Source organism: Lepidochelys kempii, chromosome 1 (genome assembly GCF_965140285.1).
Source record: "Lepidochelys kempii isolate rLepKem1 chromosome 1, rLepKem1.hap1, whole genome shotgun sequence".
In the NCBI taxonomy this organism is placed as follows: Eukaryota; Metazoa; Chordata; order Testudines; family Cheloniidae; genus Lepidochelys; species Lepidochelys kempii.
This window is the reverse complement of record NC_136380.1, coordinates 118032155-118050366: the sequence shown is the minus strand read 5'-3', so window position 1 is coordinate 118050366 and position 18212 is coordinate 118032155.

The window sequence follows — 18212 nt, the reverse complement described above, 5'->3', positions numbered from 1 at the left end:
CAAATTGATTACCGACTGACCGGTAGCTGTCTGGTGTTGCAAGCTTCCACAGGGCTATTGTCACTTGCTTGTGAACTGTGAGGGCTGCTCTCACTTTGGTATTCTTGCGCTTCAGAGCAGGGGAAAGCAAGTCACAAAATTCCATGAAAGTGCCCTTATGCATGCAAGGTCAGCTCCCAGACTGCTGCGCTGGGCATCACAAAATGGGGAAGAGATGGCCAGCCCTCTGTGGAGATAGAGGTGGTTAGGGACTATTTAGAAAAACTGGATGTGCACAAGTCCATGGGGCCGGACGAGTTGCATCCGAGAGTGCTGAAGGAATTGGCGGCTGTGATTGCAGAGCCATTGGCCATTATCTTTGAAAACTCGTGGCGAACCGGGGAAGTCCCGGATGACTGGAAAAAGGCTAATGTAGTGCCAATCTTTAAAAAGGGGAAGAAGGAGGATCCTGGGAACTACAGGCCAGTCAGCCTCACCTCAGTCCCTGGAAAAATCATGGAGCAGGTCCTCAAAGAATCAATTCTGAAGCACTTGCATGAGAGGAAAGTGATCAGGAACAGCCAGCATGGATTCACCAAGGGAAGGTCATGCCTGACTAATCTAATCGCCTTTTATGATGAGATTACTGGTTCTGTGGATGAAGGGAAAGCAGTGGATGTATTGTTTCTTGACTTTAGCAAAGCTTTTGACACAGTCTCCCACAGTATTCTTGTCAGCAAGTTAAGGAAGTATGGGCTGGATGAATGCACTATAAGGTGGGTAGAAATCTGGCTAGATTGTCGGGCTCAACGGGTAGTGATCAATGGCTCCATGTCTAGTTGGCAGCCGGTATCAAGTGGAGTGCCCCAAGGGTCGGTCCTGGGGCCGGTTTTGTTCAATATCTTCATAAATGATCTGGAGGATGGTGTGGATTGCACTCTCAGCAAATTTGCGGATGATACTAAACTGGGAGGAGTGGTAGATACGCTGGAGGGGAGGGATAGGATACAGAAGGACCTAGACAAATTGGAGGATTGGGCCAAAAGAAATCTGATGAGGTTCAACAAGGATAAGTGCAGGGTCCTGAACTTAGGACGGAAGAACCCAATGCACAGCTACAGACTAGGGACCGAATGGCTAGGCAGCAGTTCTGCAGAAAAGGACCTAGGGGTGACAGTGGACGAGAAGCTGGATATGAGTCAGCAGTGTGCCCTTGTTGCCAAGAAGGCCAATGGCATTTTGGGATGTATAAGTAGGGGCATAGCGAGCAGATCGAGGGACGTGATCGTTCCCCTCTATTCGACATTGGTGAGGCCTCATCTGGAGTACTGTGTCCAGTTTTGGGCCCCACACTACAAGAAGGATGTGGATAAATTGGAGAGAGTCCAGCAAAGGGCAACAAAAATGAGTAGGGGTCTGGAACACATGACTTATGAGGAGAGGCTGAGGGAGCTGGGATTGTTTAGCCTGCAGAAGAGAAGAATGAGGGGGGATTTGATAGCTGCTTTCAACTACCTGAAAGGGGGTTCCAAAGAGGATGGCTCTAGACTGTTCTCAATGGTAGCAGATGACAGAACGAGGAGTAATGGTCTCAAGTTGCAGTGGGGGAGGTTTAGATTGGATATTAGGAAAAACTTTTTCACTAAGAGGGTGGTGAAACACTGGAATGCGTTACCTAGGGAGGTGGTAGAATCTCCTTCCTTAGAGGTTTTTAAGGTCAGGCTTGACAAAGCCCTGGCTGGGATGATTTAACTGGGAATTGGTCCTGCTTCGAGCAGGGGGTTGGACTAGATGACCTTCTGGGGTCCCTTCCAACCCTGATATTCTATGATTCTATGATTCTATACGAAAGTTTCAGAGCCACTGGGAATCATCCCAAACCTGCAACACTATGCAGTCCCACCACTCTGTGCTTGTTTCCCGGGCCCAGAATTGGTGTTCCACGGCATTAGCCTGCCCCATTAACACCATGATCTCCAAATTGCGGGGGAACGCAGTTTTAGAGAAAAGTGTGTTCATGTCCTCATCATCGCGCTGCCGTCGCCTCCTCAGCTGGTTTTTCAGGTGCTGGTTCTGCATAAACTGCACAATAATGCGCGAGGTGTTTACAATAGTTATAACTGCTGGGGTGAGCTGAACAGGCTCCATGCTTGCTGTGCTATGGCGTCTGCTCCTGTTCGGGCAATCCAGGGAAAAGGGTGCGAAACGATTGTTTGCCATTTCTCTGACTCAGGGAGGGGTGACCGACAACATGGCTTACAGGGTTGGCTTACAGGGAATTAAAATCAACAAAGGGGGTGGCTTTATGAGAAACAGAATGGCCCCCCCTCAAGGATAGAACTCAAAACTGGGTTTAGCAGGCCATTGATTTCACGGAGGGAGGGAGGAGAAAATGAATACAAAACAATCTGGTCTATTTCTTGTTTTGATCCACTTCATCTATCTTTATACATCTTGCTGGCAGCAGACTGTGCAGTACGACCGCTAGCCATCGTCATCTCCTGGGTGCTTGGCAGAAGATGGTGCAGTATGACTGCTGGCCATTGTCTTCTCCTGGCTGCTGATTAAAAGACAATGCACTAGGACTGCCGGTAGGACTCAATCGCCATGAGACGAAACTTAAAAGGGAAATGACCTGGCTGAGTCACTCCCATGTTTGCCCAGGCACCCCGACCTCATCGAGGTTGGTTAAAAGAGCACCCTGGACTATGTCGATGACAGCTACCAGTCATACTGCACTGTCTGCTGCCAAAAGGCAATAAGCTGCTGCTGTGTAGCAATGCAGTACCGCATCTGCCAGCACCCACGAGACATACAGTGACGGTTAGCTGAGCGGGCTCCATGCTTGCCGTGGTATGACGTCTGCACGGGTAACCCAGGAAAAAAGGCGCGAAACAATTGACTGCCGTTGCTTTCATAGAGGGAGGGAGGGAGGGAAGGGGGGCCTGACGATATGTACCCAGAACCACCCGTGACAATGTTTTAGCCCCATCAGGCATTGGGATTTCTACCCAGAATTCAAATGGGCAGCGGAGACCGCTGGAACTGTGGGATAGCTACCCACAGTGCAATGCTCCGGAAGTCAACAGTTGCCTTGGTACTGTGGATGCACTCCACCGACTACATGCACTTAGAGCATTTGTGTGGGGACACACACAATTGACTGTATAAAAACACTTTCTATAAAACCGACTTCTATAAATTCGACTTAATTTCATAGTGTAGACAAGGCCTTAGAAACAGCAGTGGTTGGAACCCTACAGGTCACTTCCCTGGCTCATAATGGATTAGGAATCATCCAGAAGGGGGCAGTGGTACATGGCTACAAGAGAACAGAGTATTTTTAAGTGCTCATTAAGCTAGATATATTTTCACTAAAGGGACAAGGCAAATATTTTTCCTTTTATAAGATTTCACAAAATCCTGCTAATACAGCTAAAATGAGATTCTAAGAGTGGTGAATACTATGCAGTCCCCTTGGCAATATTTTCCACAAGGCAGGTTTATTTTCCTCATATTCTTTGTCAATGAACTTCAGTTAGAAAATAACACTGACATTTTTTCAAGTGATCTTTTCAAATCTCTCTAGAGAGAGATGCTATACTAGTGGGGCAAGTACTCTGACTTTTCCTGTTGCTTTCGAAGTGTTCTAGCATCAAAGCAGAACAAAGGGCATGGGAAGGTGCTTCTCTTCATTACATGTCTCAGAAATTAAAAGGAAAAAGAAGGGGAGGGTTCTAGTTCAGGAAATAAAATGTCTGCAAAATGTGCTGTGCAACTTTAGTAGCTCAGCCAGCAAAATACTAGAACAGCATCATGTCTTTCCAAAACAGTTCCCCCAAGTTGCGATTTCCTCCATCTTGCTCTTATGAAGTGCCATGTCATAGAAGAACATTCTCATGGGTTTAATTCCCACAGGACAAAATGTGGCCCAATATAGATGGGCCAAAGTGAGCTATATATCCAAATCTTCTCAGTCTTGAGTAAAATGGGACCCAAAGTTGAGTCACTGTTGGCTTTGGTTTTGGAAACTAAGTCTTTCCATGTTCACAGAGCCATTTTCTGTTAATCTCCTCTAGCACTGCCTATTTTCACCTTCTCCTTTCTATGACTTTTATGTCTCTTTGGAACCAATATCTCTCACCTACTTGAAGTAAATGTTCTTTGCTAACATTAGATGGCAGCATCTCCCTCTCTCCCTTCTAATTAGACTAGAGCTTGCCATCGCAAACTTATCTCCCAGGATTATGTATTTGCTTACTGGTCTCCCTCTCACTTTCCCTATGTTACCTGCAATTATATGGATGGCTTCTGGCAGAACAGATCCAGATCTCTTTTCGGAAGCTTTAGAGACTATACTTTTCAGGATACGCGGGAACTGTTACACCTCTGGGATCTGCTCAACAGTCATGGCAACTTGAGAAATGGGGAACTGAGCTGAACCTGCAATATTACTCAGCCTGGAGCAGTATATAGGAACTTGACATGTGTTTCTATAGCTGAAGAGCAACATGTACTTTTGGTCTGGATGCTGTTTGGTTCATGTTAAAGAAAAGAAACTAACAATAAAGTTTCCATGTGAGAGCACAGTGTATGTGACTCAATTTCTAACAGCAGCCATCCTGAACTAACTCTCAGTGAGTGCCCTTATGACAGGCTTGGGGAAGCAACTAAGGCTACTACGTAGACAATAGCCTTACAGTTGCATACAACACCAACACTATCACTTCTTTAGTGTGACCCAGGAGATTCTACATCATAAAACCTTGATGTTGTCAGTGGACTTCTGGCTCACTTATTCAAAGTAGAATAGATAGAAAACTGATCAGGGTCATGTATATATTAAGCAGTGTCGTGATCTGCAGAGATGCTAAATGTGACACACTGCATCTTCATGCAGTGACTTAGGGGGAAACGTATTAATTTTATGAGTCATTGTGGGCCAGGGATTGTATACAACTATGGCAGGTAGGGGAACGTTACGGGCAGGATCTTCTGTCAAGCAGGCCTCAACTCTTGAGGATGAGTTGGAAAGACTCCAAGGGCTTCATCAGACTAATGGGTGAATGCTGGTAAGCTTTTAGCATGCATTTAGGAACCTCTGTTTTTTTTATGTTTTATCTGTAATGCTTTTACCTGAGACTAAATGTATTTTGCTTTGTGAAGTCTGGTTGGCAACTGGCATACACTGTCGTAGCCCCTGGAGAAAGTTTAATCACAGGTGCTGGATGCTGATCAGATTTGTTAGGGAAACCACAGTGAGGTACAGAAAGACTGCAAGTCTAAACCTTCAGTCCGGAAGAAGAGAGAGAGGGTCTCCGCTCAAGAGAGGTGGTAACTAGGTTGGTGCCTTGGAGGAAGAATGGCGGGTGCAGTTAGTCCTGAAACTGTGACACTGCGCACCTTCAATTTCCTTTGAAACCAACTGATTTGTTTTCTGAGAAGGCTCTGGCCCAGTATCCTCCACAATCTGAAATTGTTTGGACCGGCAAGAATGCAGAGCCACTTGGGGAATCAGTTTGCCAAAATCTGGCTTCAGTTTTAAAGACAATTGCCTCCCTGGTCTATGTTTGTATGCTTGTTTGTTTAGTCAGAGGTCATGAAATTAACATTACCCTCCAAGGTGGTGGTATAATATGCAGTTCCCACCAGCGTGCCTTGTCATGTCAGGATGCGGCATTGCAGGAACTTTTCCTCTCTAGTGCCCCCATGTCCTGATTCTGCAATGGTCTGCTGCCTTTGAGGACTCACACCTCTGGCCAAGTTAGCTCTCAGGCCAGTCCCCTTACAGGGGGAACAAGTTACATCTCACCTCAAAATACCCTATAATGCCCTATGTGGGCATTAAAGACCATAATATAAACACTGTTCCCTCCACAGTATGCATCCGATGAAGTGAGCTGTAGCTCACGAAAGCTTATGCTCAAATAAATTGGTTGGTTTCTAAGGTGCCACAAGTACTCCTGTTCTTTTTGTTCCCTCACAAAGACCCAAGGCCAATGTTGACAATTTTCTAATTAAACAAAAATGTTGCAACCACCACAGGGGAATTCTTTATTAGACCCTGTCTTAACAGATAAAGAGGAACTGCACATAGAGCTAAAAATTAGTGGTAGCTTAGGTACAAGTGATCATGTATTGATCACATTTATAACATAGAAACGGAATAGTGTGCAGACCAGTAATACATACATTGTTGGTGCCAATTTCACAAAGCTGAAAAAAATTATGAGCCAAATCATCTGGGATGTAGAATGTAATCAGAAAAGCATGAATGATAATTGGGAATCATTTGAGAACACCTTACTAGAGGCCCAAAAAGCCACAATTGAGGAAGAAGGCCATGCTGATTAAGAAACAGACATAATTTAGAAGGGAAGTAAAGTCAGCTATAAAAAATAAAAGAAAATATATAAGAAAGGGAAAGGTGATGATAAATCAGAAGTTAGGAATTGTAGAAAATTGATAAGGGAAGCAAGGAGATACAAGGAGAACTCTATGGCCTGCAGAGTTGTGTTAATTTTGTTCCCAATATTTAAAAGAAAAAAAAACAATCCTGACAATAGTATGGATCTGTTGCTAGATGGAAATAGTAGAATTATGAATAATAATGCAGAAAAGGGGGAAGTATTCAATAAATATTGGAATTCTGTATTTGGGGAAAACCAAAACTATAGGCTCAGCATATGCTGCTGATGATATTCTTTCTATTTTACTAGTATTTCAGGAGCATGTTAAACAGAAGCTACTAAAGTTAGACATTTTTAAAACAGCAGGTCCAGATAATTTGCATCCAAGAGTTTTTAAAAAGTTGCCTGAGGAGCTTGTTGCTCCATTTATGCTGATTTTCACTAAGTCTTGGAGCACTGGGGAAGTTCCAAAAGTCTGGAATAAGCTAGGGTTGTACCAATTTTTAAAAGGGGTAAATGGGATGACCTGGGTAATTATAGGCCTGTCAGCCTGATAGTGATCCCAAGCAAGATAAAGGAGTGGCTGAAACGGGTCTCTATTAATAAAGAAGGGTAATGTAATTAATATAAATCAACATGAGTTTAGGGACATAACTCCTGTCAAAATAACTTCTCTTTTTATGATGAGATTACAAGTTTGGTTGATAAAAGTAATAGTGGTGACAAAATATACTGAGATTTCTGTAAGGCATTTGATTTGGTACTGCATGACATTTTGGTTCAAAAACTAGAATAATATAAAATTAACATGACACACATTAAATTGATTAAAAACTGGCTAACTGATAGGTCCCCAAATGTAACTGTAATCAGGGAATTATCATTGGGTGTTTGTTTCTTGTGCGGTCCAGTAAGGCTTGCTTTTTGGCCCTACACTATTTAATATTTTTATCCATAACTAGGAAAAAAACAAAAAATCACTTAAAGTTTGTAGATGACACAAAATGGGGGAGTCGTAAGAAATGAAGAGGATAGGTCATTTGATTCACAGTGATCTGGATGGCTTGGTAAACTGGGGTGCAAGCAAGCCACATTAAAATACATATTAAGTGTAAATGTATATATCTAGGAATAAAGAATGTAAGCCATATTTACACAATGAGAGAAACTATTCTGGGAAGTTGTGACTTTGTAAAAGATGTGGGGGTGGATAATCAACTGAACATGAGCTCCCAGTGTGACACGTAGCCAAAAGAGCTAATGCAATCCTGGGATGCACAAATGAGAATCTGGTGTAAGAGTACAGCAATTTTTTACGCCTGTATTCGGCACTGGTTCAACCACTGGTGGAATGCTGCGTCCAGTTCTGGTGCCCAAAGTTCAAGAAATATGTTGATAAATTGGTGATGATTCAGAGAAGAGCCATGGGACTGATTAAAGGATTAAAAAAAAAGTGCCTTATAGTGATATACTCAGAGCTCCATCTATTTATCTTAATAAAGAGAAGTTTAAGGGTTGAGTGAATTACAATCTATAAGTATGTATATGGGGAACAAATATTTAATAATGGGGCTCTTCATTTGAGCAGGGAAAAAAGGTGTAGCATGAAGCTAGACAATTTCAGACTGGAAATAAGGTGTACATTTTTAATAGGGAGAGTAATTAACCCTGGGAACAATTTACCAAGGGCCATGGTAGATTCTCCATAAGTGACAATTTTTAAATCAAGAATGGATGTTTTTTCTTAATTTTTCTTGGAATTATTTTGGAGAAGTTCTGTGGCCCAAGTTATGCAGGAGGACAGATTAGATGATCACAATGATCCCTTCTGGCCTTGGAATATATGAAGGTTAGGCCCCTGACTGTGCCAGGTTAATTGATTAGGACAGGAAGAGCCTTCCTTCCCTACCCTGGCTGTACCCAGAATTTGCCCCCAGTAAAAGCAGCCAGCCCCTTTTATCTGGCTTGCTGGTCTCTGATTGGCCTCTGTCTGGTCCTGGCTCTTCTAGGTGCCAGAGGACCAACTCTTGCTGGTTCTGCCTGCCAACAGATCATGGGAGGCCTCTCTAGGCAAACCCTGGTGGTCTGAACTTGCTGCTCTTTCCTTCCAGGAGGACACCATCTTTGGGTGGACTGTGCCAATATGATGGGGCTTCTGGCATTGAATACCTGGTACATACCATCGCAGGTGTCTCAACAACACTAACTGTCCTTATTAAAGCAAATTACTTCCCTATGCTATGATAATGATTCCCAAATCCTGTTCACTTTAATGAGTTTATTTTTATTCATTTTTTAAGAAGGTGCTCATCAAAATAGCTCAGAGTGCACAAACACATTGAAATTAATACAGCAGAAAAACAAAGAATAAACATATGCAGCCTTGATTGCAAGCAAACATGGGATCTTGCACACTTGTCATTATTATTGCAGAATTTTTGGATCCTTATTTTAGAATGTTATGGCATTTCTTTCCTAGGATGTAATGGAAGATATTAGAATTTATCCTTTTCATTCAGAGCTGACTCAGTTTCTTCTGCTTCCTATTTGTTTATGCGCAAAAGCTAAGCTTTTTTCCCCTAGAAATGATCCATATGTGATGCTGCTCCTTCTCTGACTCACCTCACGTCATGCACACTCTGATGTGCCTCCATTGTTCTAAATCCCTCCTGTGGTGCTCAGGGAAGTGAAAGTTCTCATGGAAACTGTTGACTCAGCCCTAATAGGTTCTGTATTTGGCTAAAACTTTTGTCAGCTGGAATGGAACAGACTTTTGAGGAAAACCAAAAGATTGAGGAATCTACCACATGTGACTACTGGGACCCCAGCATGTAAAACACCAGGGAATAACCAATAAATAAATAAAACTGTAAGCATCTAGCCTGGGCTCTAGTCCTTCCACTGCTCCCACTTTAAGGCCTTGGTCCTTAACTTCAAAGCAATCAATGGATCAAGTCCAATAGACGTTAGATACTTCACTTCAATCGATGAACCACCGTGACGGTTGTGCTGCTCTGGGTCAATGCAGGTCACAAAGTTCAGACAGAATGGTATTAAAGACAGAGACAAAGCTCTGACAGGGGAAGGACTTCCCTTGGTAGTTTGTTCCAATTGTTAATCACCCCCATGGTTAAAAATGTGTACCTGATTTTCAATTTGAAGTTGTCTGGCTTCAGTTTCTAATCCTTGGTTCTTATTCTGCTTTTCTCCACCAGATAAAGAGCTCTTTAGTACCCAGTTTAGTATATTATCCCTATAAAGGATATACTGTAATCAAGTTACCTCTGAATCTTCTTTTCTCTCCCTGTAAGGCATTTTCTCCAGCACTCAAATAATTTTTCTGGCTCTTTCTGCACCCTCTAGTTTTTCAACATCCTTTTTAAAATGTGGGCTCTAGAACTGGACTCGGTATTCTAGTATCAGTCTCACCAATGCCATTTACAGAAGTAAAATCACCACCCTACTTCTGCTTACTGCACCCCTGTTTATACATCCAAGGATCTCTTTAGCCCTTTTTGCCACAGTGTCACACTGGGACTTCATGTTTGGTTGCTTGTCCGCTATAATCCCTACATCCTTTTGAGAGGCTGTCAAGGTTCCTCCCCCACTCTGAACTCTAGGGTACAGATGTGGGGACCTGCATGAAAAACCTCCTAAGCTTATCTTTACCAGCTTAGGTCAAAACTTCCCCAAGGTACAAAATATTCCACCCGTTGTCCTTGGACTGGCTGCTACCACCACCAAACTAATACTGGTTACTGGGGAAGAGCTGTTTGGACGCGTCCTTCCCCCCAAAATACTTCCCAAAACCTTGCACCCCACTTCCTGGACAAGGTTTGGTAAAAAGCCTCACCAGTTTGCCTAGGTGACTACAGACCCAGACCCTTGGATCTTCAGAACAATGAACAATCCTCCCAACACTTGCACCCCCCCTTTCCTGGGAAATGTTGGATAAAAAGCCTCACCAATTTGCATAGGTGACCACAGACCCAAACCCTTGGATCTGAGAACAATGAAAAAGCATTCAGTTTTCTTACAAGAAGACTTTTAATAAAAATAGAAGTAAATAGAAATAAAGAAATCCCCCCTGTAAAATCAGGATGGTAGATATCTTACAGGGTAATTAGATTCAAAAACATAGAGAACCCCTCTAGGCAAAACCTTAAGTTACAAAAAAGATACACAGACAGAAATAGTTATTCTATTCAGCACAATTCTTTTCTCAGCCATTTAAAGAAATCATAATCTAATACATACCTAGCTAGATTACTTACTAAAAGTTCTAAGACTCCATTCCTGTTCTGTCCCTGGCAAAAGCAGCATACAGACAGACACAGACCCTTTGTTTCTCTCCCTCCTCCCAGCTTTTGAAAGTATCTTGTCTCCTCATTGGTCATTTTGGTCAGGTGCCAGCGAGGTTACCTTTAGCTTCTTAACCCTTTACAGGTGAGAGGAGCTTTCCCCTGGCCAGGAGGGATTTCAAAGGGGTTTACCCTTCCCTTTATATTTATGACAGAGGCACTGCTTTCCAACATTCAGTCCCCCATTCTGTAGGCACAGCCTGCATTCCCTTTTTCTTGATGTAGAACTTGCATTTAGCTGTGTTTTTAAAAAAGCATTTTGTATGAATGGGATCATCTTACTAAACAATCCAGGTTGCTCTGTGTGACTGCCCTTCCTCATGATTAGTTACCACTCCATATGTTTGTGTCATCTGCAAATTTTCTCAGCAGTGATTTTCTGTTTACTTACAGATCATTGATGGAAATGTTGAATAGCCTCAGGTCCTAGTACCAATCCTTGCAGAACCTCACTAGAAACACCCCAGTTCAGTGACGATTCCCCATTGATGAATACTCTGAACTGTCAGTTAGCCAGTCCTTAATCCATTTAATAGGGACATTTTTGATATTGTATAGTGCTAATTTGTAATCAGAATATTGTGCATTACTAATTCAAACACCTTACAGAATATTACAGTTACCTTTATCAACCAGACTTGGAATCAGGCGTGCTGGAACAATTTGTATAGTGGAGTTGCTGAGAGCCATTGAACCAAACTGTAAACCCTGTATATGATGGAAACCACTTCAAGCAAGGGGGTGCAGCAGCTTCCCCTAGTTCCAGCACCTATGCTTGGAATCTCCTCAAAGAATGAAAGCAGGTTTGTTTGACAAGACCTATTTTCCATAAAACCATGTTGATGGCCATTTAATTATATTCCTATCCTTTAGTTCTTTACTGGTTGAATCCCATATCAGCTTTTCCATTATTTTGCTTGGGATTGATGTGAGGTTAATTGGCCTGTAATTACCCAGGTCATCCTGCTTGCCCTTTATGAATATTAGCATAACATTAGGACTCTTCAAGTCTTCTGGAATTTCCCTGGTATTCTAGGATTTATTAAAAAAGGAACATCAGCAGGCTAGAAATATCCTCAGCCAGCTCTTTAAGGACATTCAGGTACAAATTATCCAGGCTATTGATTTTAAAATCTTTATCACTACTAAATGTTGTTTAACATTGCCCTTTGTTACTAATGGACTGGAAAGTATTTGATTATCCTCATGTGACAGGAGTACTCATAGGCTTTAAGGCCAGAAGGGACAATCTTGGTAATCTACTCTGACCTTCTGCATATTGTAGGCCACAGAACCTCACCGACTCACTCCAGCATTAGGAACATAACCTCTGAAGTCCTCAAATCTTGATGTAAAAAAATTCAAGTTACAGAGAATCCACCATTTACACTAGTCCAAACTCCAAATGACCCAATGCCTAATGCTGCAGAGGAGGGTGAAAAACTTTCATGGTCTCTGCCAATTTGGCCTGGGGGGAAATTCCTTCCTGACCCCAAATACAGCTATCAGTAAGACCCTGAGCATGTGGGTGAGACCCACCAGTCAGACACCTGGGAAAGAATTCTCTGTAATAACTCAGAGGCCTCCACATCTAGTGTTTCATCTCTGGCTGTTGGAGATATTTGCTATAGCAGACACACATGGGCTATATGCCATTGTAGGCAACCTCATCGTACCATCCTTTCCATAAACTTATCACGCTCAGTCTTGAAACAAGTTAGTTTTTTTTGCCTCCACTGCTTGGCTTGGAAGGCTATCCCAGAACTTCACTCTTCTGATGGTTAGAAACCTTTGTCTAATTTCAAGCCTAAACTTGTTGAGGGCCAGTTTATATCCATTTGTTCTTGTGCCAAAATTGGCCCTTGCCTTAAATAACTCCTCTCCCTCCAGGATATTTGTCCCACTGATTTGTTTATAGAGAGAAATCATGTCTCCCCTCGGTCTTCATTTGGTTAGGCTAAATAAGCCATGCTCCTCGAGCCTCTTCTTGTAAGGCACATTCTCCATTCCTCTGATCATCCTTGTAGCCCTTCGCTGCAGCTATTCCAGTTTAAATTCATATTTCTTAAACATGGGAGACCAGAACTTCACACAGTATTCCAGATGAAGTCTCACCCATGCCTTGTACAATGGTACTAACACTACCCTGTCTCTACTGGAAATACCTTGCCTGATGCCTCTTGGGACTGCATCAATCTTTTTTCCAGCTGCATCATATTGGTGGTGGCTCATAGTCATCCTGTGATGGACCAATACAGCCAAGTCTTTCTCCTTTACCGCATCTGTCGTTTCCTTAAGTGCATGACCTTGCACTTTGCACTATTTAATTTCATCCCATTTCTATTACTCCAGTTTTTAAGGTTGTCCAAATCTTGTAGGATATTCCAGTTCTCCTTTGTATTGGCAGAACCTCCCAACTTTGTGTCATCCACAAATTTTATTAGCCCACTCCCACTTTTTGTTCCCTTCATTATTTAAAATGTTAAATGAGATTGGCCCCAAGATGGATCTTTGAGGAACTCCACTGGTAACCTCCCTCCAGCCTGACAATTCATCTTTCAGTATAACCTGTTGTAGTCTCCCCTTTAATCAGTTCCTTACCCACCTTTAAATTCTCATATTATTCCCTGTCTTGTACAATTTAACTAATTATTTCCCATAAGGAACTGTATCAAATATTTCACTGAAATCTAGGTAGATTAGGTCTACTGCATTTCCTTTGTCTAGAAAAATGAGTTAGCCTCTTAAAGAAAAATCAGGTTGGTCGGGCAACCTTTTGTAAATCCATGTTGTATTTTATCCCAAATACCATTTACCTTGATGTCTTTAATTTCTCTCTCTCTCTCTCAAAATTTGCTCTAAGATCTTGCATACAATTGAGGGCAAACTAACAGGACTGTTCTTTACTGGATTACTTTTTTCCTTTCTTAAAAATAGCTACTGTATTAGCTATTCTCTGGTATTCTCTAGTCATAGGGTACAAACCCTGAAGTTTATGGATTCACTAAAAATCCTGGCTATTTGCAATTTCATGTGCCAGTTCCTTTAATATTCTTGGATGGAGATTGTCTGGGCCCCTGACATGAGTCTCATTAAGATGCTGAGTTTGGCTTCCAGCTTGGATGTGGTAATTTCTATTTCCATATCCTTGTTCTCATTAGCCACTGTGCTATCACCCTCAAGTTCCTCATTACCCTTATTAAAAATGGAGGCAAAATATTTGTTTATGTGTTGGGACATACCTAGACTGTCTTTAAGCTCCACCCCATCCTCAGTGTTTAGTGGTCCCACTTATTCTTTCCTTGTTTTCTTTTCTTTTCTTTTTTGTTAAAAAAATATGGCTAACAATCCTTTTACGACCCTTGGTTTTAATTTCTTCCACAAGGTCCAACTCTGGATGGTTTCTGGTAGGTCTCACTTTATCCCTGCACTTTCTGACCTCCAAGAGGTAGCTTTCCTGGATGAGCCATCCCTTCTTCCATTCCTTGTAGGCTTTCTGCTCTCTCTTAATAACCTATTTAAGATGCTTGTTTATCCAGTTTGGTCTGCAACTCATCCCTATGAGTTTTTTCCCCTTGCTTGGGATGCAGGCTCCAGATAGTTTCTGCAACTTTGACAAAGTAATTCCGAGCCTCCTCCACATTCAAATACTTGAGTTCTTCAGTACAGTCAGTATCCCTAACTAATTCCCTTCATTTTATAAAAGGTTTGTCCTGTTGAAATCAAGGACCCTAGTTGCAGACCTATGTTTGTTTATCCTTTCTTTTAATTTAAACTGAATTAACTCATGATCACTCAAACCATGATTGTCCCCTACAACCAGTGATTATTTGGCGAAGAAATCGGTCAGTTACCACATCCAGGAATATCTGGGCCTTATCATAATTAGTAGCATTTATCCTCCAATCTATAGCTAGGAAATTAAAGTCTCCTATAATCACACAATTCTCAGTAGCATTTATTTCATTAAAAATATTAGTGAACTTTATCCATATGTAAATCAGGTCCTGGAGGGTCTTAGCAGGCCCCAAGCACTATTCTCGTGAAGTCTCTGTTAGATTTCTTCCCTAAGGTGATTTTGACCAAACAGATTCTGTTTTAACCATTCCATCACTTCTTATTTCTTTACTGTCTACCTCATCATTAATATGCAATGGTACTCCACCACCTTTCCCTTTATTTCTGTCTTTCCTGAACAGCACGTACCCTTCAACCTATATGCCAGTCATGACTAATGTAACCCTTCTGCCTGTCAGAGTTGGCAGCAACAAGGGCCGGGTTCAATATCTAGGGGTTTCATTCCAACAACACAATGCAAACCGGCTCGAGCCCCCACCCAGTGACCTGGGACCAATATATACCACCCCCGCTGGGCGCCTCCAAGAGGCAATACTTCCCCTCTCGCAAGCACATAGTCTGAGTGTAGCAAAAGTCTTTTAATAACAGAGAGAAACAATGTGGCATTATGTTGGGGAAACACCACCAACCGGATTCATAACACAACCCATGAGCAAAAACAACCCCACCCCAGGCAAATTGGGGCATGCCCTTTTCCCTTTGGTTCTTGAGTCCAGCAACCCCAAAAGTCCAATGCCCCAAAAGTCTCTGTCCCTGGTCAGGGCAGCCCCAGAGTTCGAAAGTTTATCGGCGGAGCTTTACCTCCCAACCTGGGTGGAAATGGGACGGGGGTAAGAGGCACCTTACGTGATCTGAAGCTGACCGCCCCATAGCTCCATAGCGGCGCTCCGCTCCGCCAGCCGCCCCACAAAACTCCTTCGCTCAGCTGCGCTCCGCTCCGCCAGCCGCCCCACGAACTCCTTCGCTCAGCTGCGCTCCGCTCCGCCAGCCGCCCCACGAACTCCTTCGCTCAGCTGTACTCCGCTCCGCCAGCCGCCCCACGAACTCCTTCGCTCAGCTGCGCTCCGCTCCGCCAGCCGCCCCACGAACTCCTTCACTCAGCTCCACGGCCCACAAGCAGCTCCTGCCATCCACACACTGCTCCGTGTCGAACTGCTTCACCAGCCGTCCCGCAAACTGCTCCACAATATATCTTCCGGCTCCCCCACTACTTAACACAACACTCAGTGATTTCAGCTCTTAGGTGAATTCAGCTTATAGTAGGGGAGCCCCAGTGCTGGTGCACTGTCAGCCCAAAGTGAGCTCAGCAGCCTATAACTAGACTTCTAATGAAATCAAAATTAGCTCTGATATTCCACAGTGGAGAGAGGAGGAAGTGCAATCAGCATGTAAGGCCCTCACCAAGGGGCCCATGCCACCAAGTATTAATACTTGTCCCCAGCCTCTCTCCCTTCACACAGTTTTGGAACCCATGACCCTCGCCTAGCGAGTGCTACTTAGATGATGGTGAATCCCTCCATCGTAACAAAAGGCCACGTACAGTTCCAAGCACAGTTCCCATAATCAGGGTAATAACAATTTATTCTTCCTGCCCCAATAACAGAGACACTGGGGATCCCACAGCAGCCAAAGTGACCATTTGGGCAGCTATGGTCTCATTCTAGGCGTGGTGGGTGTGCCTATGCAAATGAGATCGGCCCCTGAAGTTCTTTTCCACAACTTGCCACACCTCACCACCAGATGTCAGGGTGGAGCTCATCCTGACACTGCTTACACTAATAATCCTCCGTATTTCCATTAGTTCTATAATATCTGGTTTCACTTCCTGTGCCAGTAGTTCTAGTTCCTCCATTTTGTTACCCAGGCTCTTTGCATGGTATACAGACTTCATTGTTGTTTTCACTTAGCCTCACCCAGGTTCAGTGCCAGACTAGGTACAGTCATCTTACTAGTGGTATTGCCTACCTGGCTATTACTGTCACTGGTACATTTTCCTATCCTCTGTTGTTCCTTTCCCCAGTATCTTCTTTTACTTAATTTATCTCCTGCTCAATATTAGAATCAGGCATGGAGATTGCATGAGCATCTCCCACCTGTCTTCCCTGAATTCCTAGGTAAAAGCTGCATCGTTTTTAGCAGTTTTACCATCTCCCTCTAGCAATGGGACGATACCATTGCTAGGATTTCCCTTGTTACTAATATAATTTTAAAAACCTTCCTCCATCAATGTCTATTAGCCAGGATGGTCAGGGATGCATCCCTAGCTGTAAGTATCCCTAGCCTCTGTTTGCAAGAAGCTGGGTATGGGCGAAGGGATGGATCACTTGATGATTGCTTGTTCTGTTCATTCCCTCTGAAGCACCTGGCATTGACCGCTGTCAGAAGACAGGATAATGGGCTAGATGGACCATTGGTCTGGGCCACTATCGCCACTCTTATGGTCTCCTTATTGTAATTATCTATGCCTGCCCAGGAATTTTCCTTGTCTTTAGCTTCCCTTATCAAATTTCTATACTTCATAACTTCTAATTTCTACAGACTGATATTTCCCCTTTTCCCATTCATTATATATTATTTTTTATTTCTAATTGCTGCCTTCACTTTGTCACTGAACCAGGATGGGCTTTTTGCCAAATTTATCCTCTTTCTTGATTATGGAATCATGGCTTTTGGCCATCTAATAAACTCTTCTTAAAGAACTCCCAATTTTTATTCACATTTTTCAACCTAAATTTTCCCCCCTCAATAAGTTTCGCTCATAATTTTCTTCAGCTTTGGAAAATAAGCCCTTTTGAAGCACCAGATATGTACATTACTGGTTTAACTGTCCTCTGTTTGTCCATATTGAATGTAATCAAAGCATGATCACTGCTCCCTAGGCAACCACTAACTTCTAGTCCTGTGATTAATTCATCTTTATCCATCATAATGAGGTTCAAAATAGTGTTACTTCATGTTGGGTGCAATACCTTTGACGGTAGAAATTTTTTAGAAATTCTAATGATGTTTTGATACTGGCTGCATACGGGCTTTAGCATAAGTACTCCATTATTAACATTCCCTATAACACAGTTGTTCTTTCCACACGTTCCAGACAGGTGCTTAAGGAGTCAGTCAGTCATGCTTCAGAAGGACTCAACAGAACATGGCAATTGTTGAGTGATCCATCTTCTGTCTTCCAGTGCCAGCTTCTGGAAGTCAGAGATTTAGGGACACCCAGAACATGGGGTTGTATTCCTGACCATCTTGGCTAATTGCCTTTAATGGAGCTATCTCCATGAACTTAATTAGTTCTTTTTTCAACCCATTTATACTTTTGGCCTTCACATCATCCCCCGACAACAAGTTCTACAGGTTAACTGTGTATTGCATAAAGAAGTACTTCCTCATATTTGTTTTAAATTTGCTGTCTATTAATTTCATTGGGTAACCTCTGGTTCTTGTGTTATGTGGAGGGGAAAACAACACTTCCATATTTACTTTTTCCACTCAATTCATGATTGTATAGACCTGTAATATATCCCCTTTTTGTCATCTTTTTTTCAAGCTGACGTCTTTTTAACCTCTCCTCACATGAAAGCTGTTCCAGATCCCAATAATTTTT